This window comes from Sebastes umbrosus, chromosome 2 (genome assembly GCF_015220745.1).
Source record: "Sebastes umbrosus isolate fSebUmb1 chromosome 2, fSebUmb1.pri, whole genome shotgun sequence".
NCBI lineage: Eukaryota > Metazoa > Chordata > Actinopteri > Perciformes > Sebastidae > Sebastes > Sebastes umbrosus.
Window position 1 is genome coordinate 24,515,167 of NC_051270.1, and position 17,513 is coordinate 24,532,679.

General features: G+C 37.9%; 1 long non-coding RNA gene across 1 annotated transcript; it reads right to left on the bottom strand.

The window, feature by feature from the left end:
- Positions 1 to 6,167: 6,167 nt before the first annotated feature.
- On the bottom strand, positions 6,168 to 8,928 carry LOC119476565. Its single transcript, XR_005204044.1, has 2 exons — positions 7,206 to 8,928; positions 6,168 to 6,498 (listed from the first exon to the last, which is right to left on the bottom strand). It is a non-coding gene; the product is annotated as an uncharacterized LOC119476565 (long non-coding RNA).
- Positions 8,929 to 17,513: the final 8,585 nt, after the last annotated feature.

The window sequence follows — 17,513 nt, forward strand, 5'->3', positions numbered from 1 at the left end:
GTTAGTTATAATTTTTACAAATACTGCAGATTAATACACACTTATAAATAAATATAAATATACTGTATGTGTACAACTACACTACTGGCTTATAATTTCTAAATTTGGGGTTTCAAGTTAAGTTAAATTATTTATTTATTTATTTATTTACAGGTTTATTTGACAGGGACCACATATAAAAAGCTTAAACATCACACTTAAAATCTGATGCATTATAAAGAGATATAGCTTAAATTAAATTAAATTAAAATTAAAAATAAAATATTTTTCTTCAACAAAAATCACCAAACAACATGTTTTAGTCAGTGTAAACAGTGTTACAGTGTAAACCGGACATACAGGCTGATGCTTTACACTTGTGAACTGTAAGTGTCACCCTGTACTTCTGACTGCAGACCTGAAACTGACGGACTGAAAGTTTGCACTGTAGAGAAATTACTGAAACATGTTGTTTGGTGATGTTTGTTGAGGAACATTGTCAACACACACTCAACCCCAACCCCAACCCCCTACACACACACACACTGCTGGCAGATAAGATGAAGATACAGTATCTGTGTTGTAACCACACTGGAGGTAAATGGAGATTATTATTATCACAAAGAGGAGATGCTGTAAGAACTCCTGGTGGGCAACTGAGTTCCTCTGCTACCAAGAAACAAAAAGTCTGTTTGTTTGGTTCAGTAATGCACTGTTCTGAAATATATCATGGTTAATCATTGGGTCTACTGTATGTGCATAAGGCGTTAGGGCAAAATAAAAGTTAAATATGTTGGTTTCACCAACTGTAACGACTAAAAATACTGCATATTTCCCAGATGCAGAGATAACTGTTAAAAAGTACAGTAACAGTGCAGCACAAATCTGAGTGTATATTGTTAGCCCTGCGTATCTAAGAGGAAGACTGCAGCATTGTGATAAGGCAATGCGCTGACAATATTAGTTTCTGTATGATTAAAATACAGCAGGTTATGTTTATCTTTTAACGGAGGTCAGTGCGTTTATTCCCATGGGTGCTGAGATCTCAGCTTAAAAACATGGTCAAATCCTCTTTCAAATACCGTTTTCATACTTTATGCAACATAGTCAGGTACATTAATCACAAAGGAAGACTTATCAGAAGCTGCAGCAGATTTGTGATTGTCAGACATATTCACAAATAGTTGTATGTGTGCAGATCAATCTATGACATTTATCTTCTAATGTTACACGCTGTTTGACTAAACTGTAAAATAGTTGGTTTAGATAATTCTATTTTCATATGACACCCTGTTTTCCTTGTTAACTGCTGGAGGACCATAATCGTCAGAGTATCTGTTTGAGGAGCTGTTAAAACCACACAGACTGTCGGCAACCTCGATCGGCCCCATGTTAATCACAGCTGGCTGAGCAAAACTGATGACATATAGGCTGCAGTAGCATTTTCCGAGAGTATTAATACACAAAGTGAGCTGCAGCATGCCAGGCACTATTTCCATCACAACTATTCTCAGTGAAGCCAAAGGATAACTTTTTTTTTCCTGTTTTTATGGTGACTTTTTGTTCATGTGCAACAAAAGCGCCCGTTTTAAAACGCATTCTATGTTAATGTTTTACTGAGTAAAATCAAACTTACTGTAAAATAGTAAAGTAAGTAAAGATTGATCATTTAACAATAAGGTATGTGTTAACATTAGAGCTGCAAAGATTAATCGATTAGTTGTCAATTATTAAATTAATCAGCAACTATTTTGATAATCAATTAATTGGTTTGAGTAATTTTTTAAAGAAAAAAAATCTAAATTTTCTCATTTCAGCTTCTTAAATGTGAATATTTTCTGGTTTCTTTACTCCTCTATGACAGTAAACTGAATATCTTTGAGTTGTGGACAAAACAAGACATTTGAGGACGTCATCTTGGACTTTGGGAGATTCTGATCGACATTTTACAACATTTTGTGACAATTTATAGACCAAACAACTAATCAATTAATCGAGTAAATAATCAACAGATTAATCGACAATGAAAATAATCATTAGTTGCATCCCTAGTTAACATTGAGAAGTGTAGTATAGCACTGTATTGTATGTAGTAGAGTAAAAAATGTAGTAGAAGTTGCATAAAATGAAAACACTCAAGTTAAGTACAGGTACCTCAAAACTGTTCTGAAGTACACAAGGCCTACTTATATATACAGTATATCCTTTACTTGAGTAAATGTACTACAGATCATTTTATAAGAAAGTCTACTTCAGATAAACACATTTTCTTTAAAAGCCATCCGGTGAGTCAAAGTGTTACGTCAACTATTGTGGTAACCCAGGAGAACAAATAATCTCTCCAGTTTTTTTGTTCAAATATATGCACATTACTTTTTGTGCAAATTGATCTGGAAAAGTACCAAAGAAAATCATACACACTGTCGATTACTTGTGCTCATTCTATTAACGATGTTTCGGTCCCCTAACCTTTATCAGGTAACATTCAGACAGGCAAACAGCACCGGCACCAGTGTGTGCTGGACTTTTGGGTTCTTTGGGAGTCAAGGTTTTTGATCAAACGCACCTGTCTGTATGACTTTCTGGAGTGTAACAACTCTGTGAAAATGTAATTAAATTAGAAATAAAAGGAGTTATTTAATGAGACTGGATTTTCTAAGCAGTAGGACTGAGGCGCTGCTTTTGAAGCTTGACCTCAGAGACCTTCACACATCATTGTGAGTAGTACTTTACTTGAGAAATTGATCTTTCGCAACAGCTTTAACATTTGAATCTAAAATAACTATTTTTAAAATGATATCTCTTCTTTGTTTCTGTGAAGTCTGGTTTTATACACAGAACTGTGTCTGTTTATCTTCCTTGTGGCCTGGGAGATGAAGTACATGCAGAATACAGGCCATGCAGTGACATATTATTAAATGAGGAACTGGGAACTTGTCTTTCAGATTCAGTTCCTTGAAGGTTGTCTTTAAATGAATCCATTTACGTGTCATATGGTCAGGATTATCCAGACCTCTACGCGGGTTGGTTGCCTTGTTGACATCCTCTGTAGCAAAGAGCAACCAAAGTTTTAAATGTTGTACTGGATCTTGCAAGAAGAAGATTAAGAGACATTGATAAATAATGTTAATGTTAATGGTATAAAACGTACACTTTACATAATTGACATTATTGTGAAAGACATATTAGAAACTACAGTAAACAGAAAAAGGTGGATAACATTTTTGGTTTTGTTACATCAAAGGCATCTCCACAAAAAACAAAAATCAACTACCAGTACTGTCATAAACCGTCTTGGTTTTTTAATTTCTTACTAACAAATAGTTAAAGACACGCAATTGATTCATTTTAGGCCCAGAGTGTGTTGAGTTAAGCCTTTAACTTGTCTTTTTCAAGATTGCAACATCATAAAAAGGCCGTAAACCCTGACGGATCACATGCCGTGCATTGTTTTTTTTCCAAAATGTTTCCATTGGTCATGTGCATATCAAAATCAGATTTATTTTCCAAGGACGTGTGCACAAACAGTACAAGGAAGTTCACTCGGTTTCTTGGCATCTCTCTCAATGTGCTTATGCAGAAATAAAAATAACAGCTAGGAACAAGGACAACAAGGCTGGACAATGAAACTAAACTACAGGGGACTGTTATGTACACATGCATGTGAAAAAATAGGTATATATATAAATAGTATATAAAAATATATATAAAAAGCACCAATGACCAACAATGGAATAAGAAATAAAAAATATGATTTTAAATATGATTTTATGATTTTACATTGACTGTATTACTGTAGTGACTTTGACTGCATTGCCAACGTACACTCAGCGACCACTTTATTCAAATGTATCCTCATACAACGGTTCATATGATATCTTACCAAAGGTTATTTCTCTTCTTTTAAAGCGTTTTCTTGCAACATGAGTGATCGGTGCGCCTGTGCAAGCCCCCGCAGTGCAGAACCGGTTGTTAAGACAACAAAACTACTTGGTTAGGTTTAGGAAAAAGGTATTGGTTTGGGTTAAAATAACTGCATTTGTTACATAACTCAGTCATATATTCTACCTTTACTAAGGTAACATTGTTCAGTTTTGATTGCCACTGTCAGGGAGGTATTCATTTATTTTTATTATTGTGTGTATCATTGAGGTTGTAGTTTATACGGAGAGGTGTTTCTAATGTGTTGCTCAACCCATTCACAAACATGAGGGGTGAAGAATATTACAAATTGTGTACACAATACAATCCGATACAACACCACTACCTACGACGAAAAATAAAGTTGAATTAACACCTTTCTGACAGTGTCACCGGGATAATGTTAATAACGTGAACATTATAATCTTCATAAATGTGTAATTTGTGGCAGATCTGTTGGATTGCATGAACTATTAGGTGTACAGGTGTTCAGACTCCTTCAACCATGAAAACAGGATTTCAGCTATATTACCCATATATACTTATAACACAGTGGTGGACGCAGTAACATGACCACTTGCTAAATATAGTGAAATCCAATACAATAGCCCTGCAAAGCATGTGACTCTTACAATGTCCAGTTTTAGCTAGTCTGTGTCATTTCAACTCTGTTATTTATGCACCCACACTGGTTCACAGCTAACAAAATAACAGAAAAGCCTCATATAAAGCATGTAAGAAGTGATGGAATGTAACTTAGTACATTTACACAAGTAATGTACTTAAGTACAAGGTTGAGGTACTTGTACTGTATTTGGGTATTTCCTTGCCTCTGTATACTTCCACTCCACAACAGTGTGGAGACGACAGTTAGTCTTCAGTTATAGTAACAGGTTTCTTTACAGACTAAGATTTACATAAAACCCACTAAACATATGATGAGCTTGTAAAATGTGATGCATTGTTATAGATTAAAGGACCCAAAAATATATAACATACTTAAAATTATCTTACAGCGTATAAACTACTTACACATGCATCAGTAATGGCCTTTTTTCTGCATTGAGTACTCAATGGTAATAATATTTACATGCATTTAATAGGTATAATGTGTTAGTTGGCTTAAAAGGTGCTGGTAGGCAAATTTTGTCAACTTTGAACAGAACCAGGCTAGCTGTTTCCCCTATTTTTTGTCTTTGTGCTGAGCTAAGCTAACCAATGCAAAATAATAACAAGCCAATAAAAAAACACTAATGGTACGTGTCCACAGGGGCGTATTTTGGACGCACTTTCGCCTCGCTTCCCAGCATTGATCGCTTGATGGGCTGCCACTAGGTACTCGAAACTGGGCATCTGATTGGACGAACACTTTCACTTGTGGGCTGCTGCTCCAAGCTTTCAAACCGGAACCAACATGGCGACTTGTTTGGAAACCTTTTTCTCTTATATTACGGAAATAGTTTACCGAAATGTGTTTCTGAAAACATTCTAGGAAAGAAATAAGATCGACAACGGTTAGTTTAAAGGTTTTTGGGGAGTTTCCAGAGGCGGAGTCTCACGCCCAATGCCGCTGATTTGCATAAAGTAGCCTAGACCACAACTATGTAAATGAAGAGCGGCCAACGTGACGCAGTCAACGTGACAGTCCGTCTCTCGAAGTGCAACACTAAGGCTACCAGAATGCATTGCATGGCTGCTTACATAGACAATGAATGGGAGGCGTGGAAAGGACGGATCCTGGAAAACTACTAGTGCTAATGCATTGGATTGCCTTACACTGAGCAGGTGTTCATGTTATTGTGTCCACCAGCAGTGACTGAATGGACTACTCTCACTCTATAAAAACAACATGTCCACCAAGATGCACAAAGTAAAGTTGCCAGCATTGTTATATTTGTTTTGTAGTGTGAGACACTGTGAAGTTACATACATGTGACCTGTATTAGCTCTGACCGAGTGCTACTGTCTGGTTTGGTCCCACCACAGGGTGTAACTGAGCACTTTGCAGTTTTCCGTCTGAATGCAGTCACAAGATACATATCTTTGATGGTTGAAGCCGTCACAAACAGTTACATTGGCACCTCTTAATACATGTCACACAGTTTGGCCCCTCGAGTCTTTTGGCCCGCTGTTAGGAGGTGTCAGTGTTCTCATCACTATCTTTGTATGCACTTATTTTAAGAGGCTACTAATATCCCAAAGGTGCTGGTACAGCTACTGTAGTCTTCCTCATCAACTGTTAGTAAGACAAAGTCACAGTCATTTCTCAACAGTCCTGGATATATTTATTGTGCTGTTATACATTTTTTTTGCTGACATTCAGAGTTTTTCTTAGACATGTGGAGTCTCCCTAGATTCAGTCTCATAAGATTTCAGGGTCACGAGATTGTGCCAACACAGCCTCGCGGAGGGGAATGACACGCATGACCACTGACTGTGGAAAACAGGATACAGGCTACGTCGCAACAGGAAGTGTTGCACTCCTCCTCGGCAGAACATCAGTTTGACCAGAATGACTGCAGGTTGATGTCCACACTCTGTAACTCCTGTGGCAGTATTCAAATTTCGTAATCGTCTTCGCTCACCATTTCTTCTGAGCTAGTTGAGTAATTCAGTAGAAAAAAATAAATGTTGTCAAAAACAAAAAGCAGGCTGTACTATTCTTTATATTGGATGCATACATACAAATAATAGTATTGTTAATTGTGTATAGCAAAACAAACATGTAATTATCCAAGACAGTATTAAGTTTATATTTAGTAGGCTTTTATAAACAACATAAAAAACAAACCACCCCAAAATAACTGAAACAAATATTCTTGTTGATTTGTGCATCTACATGTTTCAGCTTTGCACATGAAAAAAATGTAACCCATTCGAATTGATCTGTCAGGTCAAACATTTAAGAGAAATTTTGAGGACCGAGTTTAAATTAGCAGGAGTTATCTATCTATCTATCTATCTATCTATATATCTATCTATCTATCTATCTATCTATCTATGTATGTTTGAGTTAAGCAGGCTAATAGTAAAAAACTAAACTAATTTAAGACTTGTATAAATTCTTACAAAATTCAAACACAAGCAAACAAACAAACAAAATGCTGTTCTGTAAATAATAAAATGTAAGTAAATAGTGCAAGTAAAGTCCTGTTTACCCGAATTATCAGCTCATAAACTCAGCACTGTATGCCTACAACACACAAAGTAATACTAAAACACCATCTCATATCAGCGTGCTTGTATAAGGAAAATCAGGAAACGCCCACAGTCTCACTCAGAGAACTAATGTGCTTCGGTCTTACCGTTGCCGTCCGTACAACATCCAGTGATGAGCTGTAAAGGTCTCCGCAGGGGAGTTGTTGAGCTACTGGAAGCAAATTGCCAAAGGTGGTTGAAAAATGCAGGCTTTCTATATATCTCTGAATTAGCAGGGGAACTAAAAACTTCCTTAATTCTACCAATTTAGGTTGGTACCATAAGGCTTCTTCTTCTTCTCCTTCTTCTCCTTCCTTATTAAAACAAGAAGGTGACAAACTCTTCCTACAAAGCAAGTTTTACGGCTGTGAATGTAGTGTGAACTCCTGATGCTGATGAGTTCAGTTCATTCAGTCACATCTTGACATTTAGAGTCTAAAGCCACGTGGCCTCCATTAGATTTAAGTGTTAATTTTTAATTTGCTGTATATTAACACACAATGACATAACAAAATTACGTATTGTGTCAACACTGCATGTCCACTAAGGACCTTTTTCTTTTCGGTAAAGAGTATAATGTATAATATTTCATTTTTCATGCAACAACTAGCAATGCTTAAATATATTTACAGTTCGAAGTGATGCGGTGAACATATTTTAAAAGACGTTTTGTCACACTTTGAATTTAATGGCAACGTTCACTTTTTGAACCCTATCAACTAAAAAAAACAAGATGCTTCCCCTTTACTGTATCTCACTAATTTCAATAGAAGATACAACTATATTTCAAGAAGAAGAGTGATAGAATATCAAAAAAAAAATCATTCTGAATTCACAGAACTATTGGTGAAACGAGGCATGCATTTAGGTGTGACTAACAGATTCTATTTGGATAACTCTGAGACCAAGAGTGTCAAAGCAGCTGTGGCACCCTGCAGAATAAATAACAAGCATTCAAATCAGCTCATTCATTTTCATTTGATCACACTGAATGAATGAGAGGAGCTCATTTGAAAAACAAAGCAGTCGCTAGAGTACTATGGTACCATTTTGTGTCCAGAAAACCACCTTTCATCTGCAGGAGGTGCAGAGTGACAACGTGCAAATACAGTTTTTAAGTTACATTTATGTTTCTATGTCTCTGAAATGTTTGCTCACACATAATACATTGCAAAGACTTTTTAGAAGGTGCAACTCATAATTATCTAACTAGAAATCAAGGAATCTCTGTATGTCCGTCCCTCAGTGTGTTATTCACATACAGTATCTTGTGAACCGTTCATCTGATCGACTTCACACATGGCGGGTGTATTGCTCAGGACCCAATGGAGTGCTGTGTTGAATGTTGTGCAATTTGAACAAATGGTGGCGCTATAAAATTAACTTAACGTTTGGGCCTGTAACTTATGAACTGCAAGTCCAAGAAAAAAACAAAACCTTTTTTCGCCATTTTAAATTTTGTCCAAATCAGTTTTTTTGCTACCCCTACATATTTGGAGCAATTGTCACCAAATTTGGTGCAGAGCCTCTCTGGACCAAGCCGGAAAAAGTGACCTTTCGGATTTTTAATGTTCCATACAATTTTGTTATAGCTGGCCCTCAAACTAGCTCAAATGCTGTAGGCATGGCATATATAACAAAAAATGTCATATCTCCTGAAAATTCTGTGCTATTGCAACCACATTTGGTAGACATGTGTAGGTATGCTGTCTTAGTGAACATAACAAATTTGGTACCATTTGGCCAATAGGTGGCGCTGTAGCAGCGTCATCTAACTATCAAGGAAGTATTCTCTGACTGTGTATGTATATATTGTATGACTGCCCTTCGTATATCTCGAGAACCGCTCATCCAATCGCCTTCACACTTGGCGGGTACAAGACGCCATACCACGGTTCACCACAGCGCTGCAAGCAGAACTTCTGGGGGCCAAGCAATTGGCCCCCTTTCGGATGGGCAAGCACTCTGAACGGGCACTGCACTGGTATAAACAAAAAGCCTTTTGCAACAGCTAAACATGTATTGTGTTTGTTTTGTGCACTAAAATGAAAAAGTAACTGACCTTAAGAACTCAAGTGAGCTAGGTGATCTTATGTGATAAGGTCTACTGTATATGCATATAACAATTCCAGTACAGAAATGAATGCAAATGTAATCTAATTTAAAAAAACAGAAATGCATATGCAGATGATTTATTATATATTGACACCCCTGCAGGCCTCATTACAGTGTGAGCCACATATTACCAGCAGATGGAAGAAACTGTCATGTTGACATGCAATGCAATTTTGTGCCGCACATTCTGAGCTGTCAACAGCGACAACAACATCATCAGTGAGCCTGACAAGCAATCCAGCAAGCATCTGCAGGGTTGTATCAGCCTAAAGCTGGATCCACAGATTGGGCTTTTAACAAACTCCATACTGGTTCGCATACGATTCTTGTGAAATCTGCAAAAACAAGTGAATATTACATTGAATATTTCAGTTCTGTGGGTGGACAGTCCACAGAGAGGGCCCATGCTTCCTGGCTGATAGTCACCAGAGGTTTCAGTGGCCATCATGTGTTTCACAATGACATGGAACGGTCGCTTGACATGCATACAAGGGGACATCCAGCCCTCTCACTTCTTATTCCTGATTCCTCATTTTCTCTGGACTCCACAAGAGTCAACTATCAGACAAGGTTGTGGGTATTATTAGACAAGGGTGAATCATAAGGCACATGGACACGAACGCACACACACGCACACACACGCACACACAAACAGACACACACACACACCATTCACACGGAGTTACTTTTTTCAATTTTTTAACCCATTAGAATACAATTCTAGGCCTGATCTTCTGTCTCAATCTCTTTAATAACATTTGAGTTTTTGAATATCTTCATTCCTAAACAACACACACACAAATTTGCTACCAAAGGCATAGCCATCGTGTGTGAATGAGTATTTAGATTAGATCCTGATGGGCAAAGTTGGCTCCTTGCATGGCAGCCTCTGCCATCAGTGTATGAATGTGTGTGTGTGTGAATGGGTGAACGCTGACATGTAGTGTAAAGCGCTTTTGAGTGGTCGGAAGACTAGAAAAGTTTATATAAAAGCAAGTCCATTTACCATTTACCATTCACAAACACGCACATTTACACCCATATAAGGCTTCGGGCCCTTATCCCACCAAAGAACTAAGTTCCTCTTTCTTTATGTATTGCTCAAGTCAGACAAGGATGACTCAGTGCGGATATTAATCATGTTATTTTTTGTTATCTTCACATCTCACTCTGCTAAGTCCGCCTGTCATAGCCGCAGTTAGCCGGTGTCTATTTTTAAGAATCTGAGAACTTAAAAATTGGTTGGACTTCTTAAATGTTAAAAACAACATCCCTAAAGAACATGCCGTCCGTTTGACTCCGACAATATGTTGTTGAAAGGAGTTCATTATCATACATTTGCGTATTTGAGCCCTTTTATGTTATTCATCATTAAGGTATACCTGAAAATGTAGACCAATATTATTCATTCTGCAACTCCCTTTAAACATCTCAGGCTGTCAGAAAGTAAGGTAACAGGCTTTTTCACAGATTATCCAAAATATGAAATACAGGTGGACAAGTCCTACTCCGACTCAGGAGAGACTGCTGATTGACAGTACCTGTGTGTTTAGCTACAAGTGCAAAACACGGTTAAAAAGCAGATAGAATGTAATTGCTGTGATAATATAATGAGAATTGTTTTCTTGGCTGCTGTCAGGGCAAATGTCATATGATAATTTATGCAGTAAACTCCTGCCACATGCACCACCTGCTGGTCAGGCAGTTTATTAAGAGGATATTGTTCAGTCGGACCCTCTAGAGGTGAGGTGGGGATACGGGTGCTGACCAACTGGGACCCAACCATGGAAGCAAACTGCTTGTTGTGGACTTTGACACACTGTATATTCAAAAACAGATCAAATACTTTTCCTGATTGAAAGACAGTTTAAAAGAAGAATAGGTATACAGATCCTTTGATTAAGTAAAACTACCAATACATGCATTGTAAAGCTACTCCACTAGAAGTAAAAATCCTGCATTCAAAACAGAACTACTGAAGCTACAGAACACTGTACACCAAAACAACCAAAGAACAGTTTCTTCCCGCAGGCCGTCACTCTGATGAACACTTAAATCACTCAATACACTGTCACTCCCGTTTTAGATTAAATATCTTACAGTCTTTAATGCACACATTTTTGTAATATGTACATATTGTCTGTCACGGTCAATATAAATATGATTCTGATTCTGAGAAGTAATGTCAGCCAAATGTACTCATTCTGCAGAAAAATGGCACTGCTATATTATAATCTGTGACATTGTTAGATTATTAATAACGATGCATCAATGTGTAAGCAGTATTTTATTGTTGTAGCTGCTAGTTTTAACTACTTTATATACAGTTCGGTAGATTTAGCTCAGTGGCTCCCTACATGGGGGTCAGGCCTCTTCCAAAGGGCCACAAGATAAATCTGAGGGGTTGTGAGATGATTAATGGGGCAGGAAGGGAAAAAAACAATGTTCTACTACATAAATCCATATTCATTTTTCTCTGATCTTTGCTTTTTCGTGACACATTGAACAATCTCTCAATAGATACTAAATTGCTCCCGAAGGCTGTGCCATCAGTGTGTGAATGTGTTTTTAGATTAGATCCTGATGGGCGGGTTGGCACCTTGCATGGAAGCCTCTGCCATCAGTGTATGAATGTGTGTGTGAATGGATGAATGCTGACATGTAGTGTAAAGCACTTTGAGTGGTCGGAAGACTAGAAAAGCGCTATATAAATGCAAGTCCATTTACCATTTGTTTTCTTCTTTGAGCCATCGGTTATTTAAATTAAACCAGGTCTGAAAAGGTCAGAGGGGAAATCTTCTCTTTGATGTAACTACTAACAACTTATATAGACATCTGACTGAAACATGACAAGGAACCCCAACTAGACACTGCTTTTATTTTAAGGGGCCACAGCCTAAAAACGTTGCAAACCACTGATTTAATCTTTAACAATGCATTGTTTTATAAGCTTATCATGTGGTTTTATATAAAATCTTAATATGTAAAGTAACTGGTAACTACAGCTGCCAAATAAATGTAATGGAGTAAAAAGAACATTTCCCTCTGAAATGTGATGAAGTACAAGTATGAAGTAGCATAAAATGGAAATATTCAAGTAAATACTGTACACAAACCTCAGTAAATGTACTTATTATTTCCCCAACTGATAAAATCTCAAATCTTCCTGTGCAGGCTACAACAAAACCATCCTCTCTAGACATTGAACTGAGACAGAGACTGAACTGTGGATGACTGATGAAACTAAAGCACACTCATTGATACACAGGGTCTGTAATTTCTTTGCTACACCCCTGCCTGGTTTCTATCAACTCAACATATCTCCTGTGGCTTGTTCGGTTTATTAATAAAAGCAAACCAGTAATAATACAGCTCATCACGGCAACAAATTATCTGTTAAAAGGGGCACGGTGTAGTTTTTAGGGTTCCAATCATACAGTAGACTGTATATAAGAAGAGGACGTAGTCACTGTGACGTGACCCATTGGTTTGTCGACTGTCATTTTGAAGCCTTGAGTTCGGTATTTTGGCCGTCGCCATCTTGATTATTTGCAACCAGAAGTGACACGAGAGGGAGGAGTTAAGTACAACCGAATGCTGAACAAGACCTTTAAGCAATTGAAATGTTACAATTAACTTTCATGAACTGAAAACACAATTTAAAGTTCCAACTTGACTTGACTTGAAACTAGTGATTGAGACCATAAACTCATGTTTACAATGTTTACTGAGGTAATAAATCAAGTGAGAAGTAGGGTAAATTTTTCATAGACTTCTATACAATCAGACTTCTTTTTGCAACCAGAGGAGTCGCTTTTAGTAAGTATTGAATATTAGTGAGTATAAAAAGGAGTTATGTCAGTGGTTCCCAGAACTGAGCTGGAGCCTAACTTCAATAATTTTACTTCCTGTAAGTTAGTACATTCTGAACCATCTTTATGTTCACTCACACAGCCTACAATAACACATACATTGTGTAATTCTGTCAAAAGTCATATCTAACAATAGCAGTGTGCTAACAGGGCCCTTGAGGGCAACATTGACGATATGCCTCGCTATTTATTGACAATTATTACCAGCCGCAACAGTGGGGGACTGCCCATTGTTCCGACAACCCGTTATTCCGACAACCCAATAGTCCGACAAATGCACCACTGGACCCAAAGCCCATTAGACCGACAGCCTGTTATTCCGAACACAAACACCCATTCTTCCGAAATCCCGTTGTCCCGACAATACATGCTCACCCTGCACCGGGACCACGCAAAAGGGCCCACGAGGCTCCAGGGAAAAAGACGCAATGGCGGTGGTGTTTTTTACTCCCCGCAACGGGATGCTCCATGCGTAGAGGTGGTGGTAAATGATGGTGGTGTTTTTTACTCCGACACAACCTGCCAAGAGATAAAAAAAATAAAAAAAATTCTAGCAGCTGTATATCTGACTGATATCTGTTTGTCTTACTGACTGACTGATGTGAAGATCTCCAAGGGAAGGACTTTCAAAACGTCCATAGCCAGAGGACCCAAAGTCACATTAAGAATATTATATTATTGAGTGATATTGAGTATAACCCTCACTCATATCACTGCTGCATGGAACGCTACATGATGCCAACCAAGAGGAATTGTTAGATTAAATATCCTACCGCAAGGTCTGACAGCAGTTGGCTGGGAAGGTCCGATGACATCATTCTGCATTATAAGTAGCCATGTGCTTCTGTTTGTCTGAGAAACGATGGAAGATTCCGTGTGAACAATGGACGGATGGAGAAAGATAAATCTGCTTTAGAGTAGATTCATTTCATTACAATTATTATTGTCAATGTTTGTTGAAATGAGTGCTAGAGATAAACAGAGAATGTAAATGAATAACATGGAAATATCCTAAACAAATAAAAATGAAATAAATCCCATCATTTGTCCTCAGATCATTATTATGTGAAACAAGCTAACAAACTAGGTTAACTATCATTTCAACAAGGAGGATAGTAGGATAGTAGGATATTTAATCTAACAATCCTTCTTGGTTGGCATCATGTAGCGTTCCATGCAGCATTGATATGAGCGAGGGGTATACTCAATATTACTCAATAATATCATATTCTTAATATTACTTTATGTCCTCTTTGAGTCTTTTTCCCTGGAGCCTCGTGGGCCCTTTTGCGTGGCCAGGCCCGGGGGCTTGAGCCCCGGTAAGCCCGTGCGTTAAGACGACGGTGCAGGGAGAGTGTGTATTGTCAGAACAACGGGATTTCGGAACAATGGGGGTTTGTGTTCAGAATAACGGGCTGTCGATTTAATGGGCTTTAGGTCCGGTGGTGCATTTGTCCCACTATTGGGTTGTCGGAATAACGGGCTGTCAGAACAATGACATGGCACCTAACGGTGACGCTGATATTATTTTCACCTTGCGAGTCTGTGAGTCAGTCATAATGGCAAAATGTGGTCCTGGAGAGAGACACCTACTGTAGCTACTGCTAGGGAACTACCACAGAGGCGGTTTTGAGTGCTTTGCCAGGTGATTATGTTAGGGCAGCACAAAATAATAATCAAAATTTTATCTCAATCGCAATATTGCATCATGCAATTTTCAAATCGCAAAAGGTGCAATATTTGTTAAAGGCAAAATGCGTGTCAAAATACCATTTTAAATTAAATATTGTCTTGCTGCATGTCCTGGCCTTCACATAGTATTCTACAGACCTGAAAAAACATCTTTGTTTGGTACAGATCCCCGCAAAAATCACACCATACTCATTTTAATATGTTTTTCGATGGGGAAGGGGCCATTGGTCCCCCAACTTTACGCCCTGGCCTGATTTGGCGGCGCAGCTGGTGTGATCCCATTGCAAGATGGTTTCTAGTTATTTATGTATTGTGAATATTTTGTTTTGTTGTTGCACTTGATGGTAGGTTGGTCTTGTGACTTAAATATCTTGGTTTTTTTATGCCCAGCCAACATTGCCCTGAGCCAAAAAAGATTCCACATTGAGACAGTGATGTATATCATATTGAATATCTTAAATCTGATCAGAAGATGTCTGTTATGAAGTCCAACAAAGATTAATTTCAAGTAGTCATTGATATAAAAAGGTTTTCATACCTAGATTTGGCACTGACTGTATCCACTTCGGCCTTTTCTACTTTATGTGTTGAATAGGTTGGTGCCTCAGTCCTTTGAGTGCTGTGCTCATGCAAGGTGCACGGTAAGTGAAACCCAAACTGCTCAAATGGGGAACACTATGCTTTGATGTATATAAGACTTATATAAATAGTAGACTTACTTTTGTGTTTAACAACATTGTACACCTTATTTTTTTCACAACAGACATTTCTGTTTGTCAAAGTAGGAACACAGGTGTTACTTATAACACTAACGTTGGCTCTGTTCTAATCAAGTGTCCCAGTAAGCCACGACGGTGTGGCACGTCTTTAATATCTACACCTGTGTTTGTCCTACCGTGACATGTTAAAATGTTTTTCTGTGAGGAAGGCTGGTGCTATTAAGATTAGATATTATTTTATTCATCTAAAGGACATTGTTGTGCCCAGGATGCTCAGTATAGTAAACTTACTAAAATAGTAAACTTTACTGTATATACATACAAAGTAAAATAAAATAAAAATGTATGTACACGTAGAATAAAGGGAGTAGCAAGCCTACCGTCAATGTTGTTCTCAAGGGCCCACTGCTGTTGTCCAGTATGCAGGCTACCTGTTGGCAATTAAAGGGAACAAAACTGTAGTGAAAGGTAAATCACTGTGTTACAATTTACAAGCAAGTAAAATCGGAAAAAAAGTTTGGAAATTTGTATTTGGTAGATTATTGGCTGACCTGCAACGAATCCAGGTTGAGGAATGGAACGCCATCCCACAGCAACGTGTGACCAGGTTGGTGACCAGCATGAGGAGGAGGTGCCAGGCTGTTGTGGCTGCGTATGGATCTTCCATCCGATACTGAGGCTCCTGACGGTGTATTTAATGAATAAAGTGTAAAATAGCCAATATTTTGTTTGTTACTTGTTACTGATAGAGAGTTCAATCATCCAATCCACCAAACAACTCAAAACAAGAGTCAACACCAACAGGAGAATACACTGTTTACCATTGGCAGAGCATTTTGGCAAATTTTTCTTGGTTGCTACCCACATAATCAGCTGTGCTGCTCATCCCACACATGCATGATCCTTACAAGTTGGACATCATTGTGAAGGTAAATAAACAGGCTTTCCAACAATGTAAAACACAATGCCAGTTAGCATTGTAACAACAGAGAAATAATCCACCAAACACAAATTTCCAAACTTTTTTTCCGAGTTTACATATAAAGTAAAATTAAATAAAATTTCCGAGTTTAAATACAAAGTAAAATAAAATAAAAATGTATGTACACGTAGAACAAAGGGAGTAGCAAGCCTACCGTCAATGTTGTTCTCAAGGGCCCACAGCTGTTGTCCAGTATGCAGGCTACCTGTTGGCAATTAAAGGGAACAAAACTGTAGTGAAAGGTGAATCAGTGCTACTGTGTTACAATTTACAAGCAAGTACGAATGAAAGAAAATATATGAACCGTTTTAAAGGATTGCATCATACACACACATTTGGCAACTCCCACTGGGGCATATTGAAATGTTCAACACAGTTTCAATCCCTTTATTCAAATAAAACTCATTTGGGACTTTTGAGTCTCAGAAAGCCAGTCACTGATTCCCCTGAAACTTTCTTTTAAACTCCCTACAGCTAACACAAGCTGCCTTGATTCTCCTGCTGTTCTAGTTCAGTCATTTCACTAGAACAGCAGGTGATGGCCAAATACATTACTGAAGCAGCTGATCAATAGTCCAGTGTTGGTCATGTATGTTTTTTTCTTTTGTTCCTTTTCCCTGATGATGGGGCCTTGAGGCTAAATGGTTTTGGAAGATGTGTGTGAATGTGAAATTTATATATGTTTGGAAAATTTGAATGTTATTAGTGTAACACAAATATGATGTTGTATATAGTATGTATATGATAAATGTAATGTACTTGATTCGGACCTCAGGAAGAATAGCTGGTGCCATTGGTATCAGCTAATGGGGATCCTTTTTAAATAAATAAATTCTGGGATTTCCAATACAACTGGCCTTATGTTGAAAATCTTTGGATCCTTTCTGTGCTTAAATGTGAAAAAACAACTACTACTTACTGCCAGCTAAGGCAAGGCAAGGCAAGGCAGGTTTATTTATATAGCACATTTCATACACAAAGGCAATTCACAGTGCTTTACATATATAAAAGCAAGATAAAAGAGCACAAAGTGCA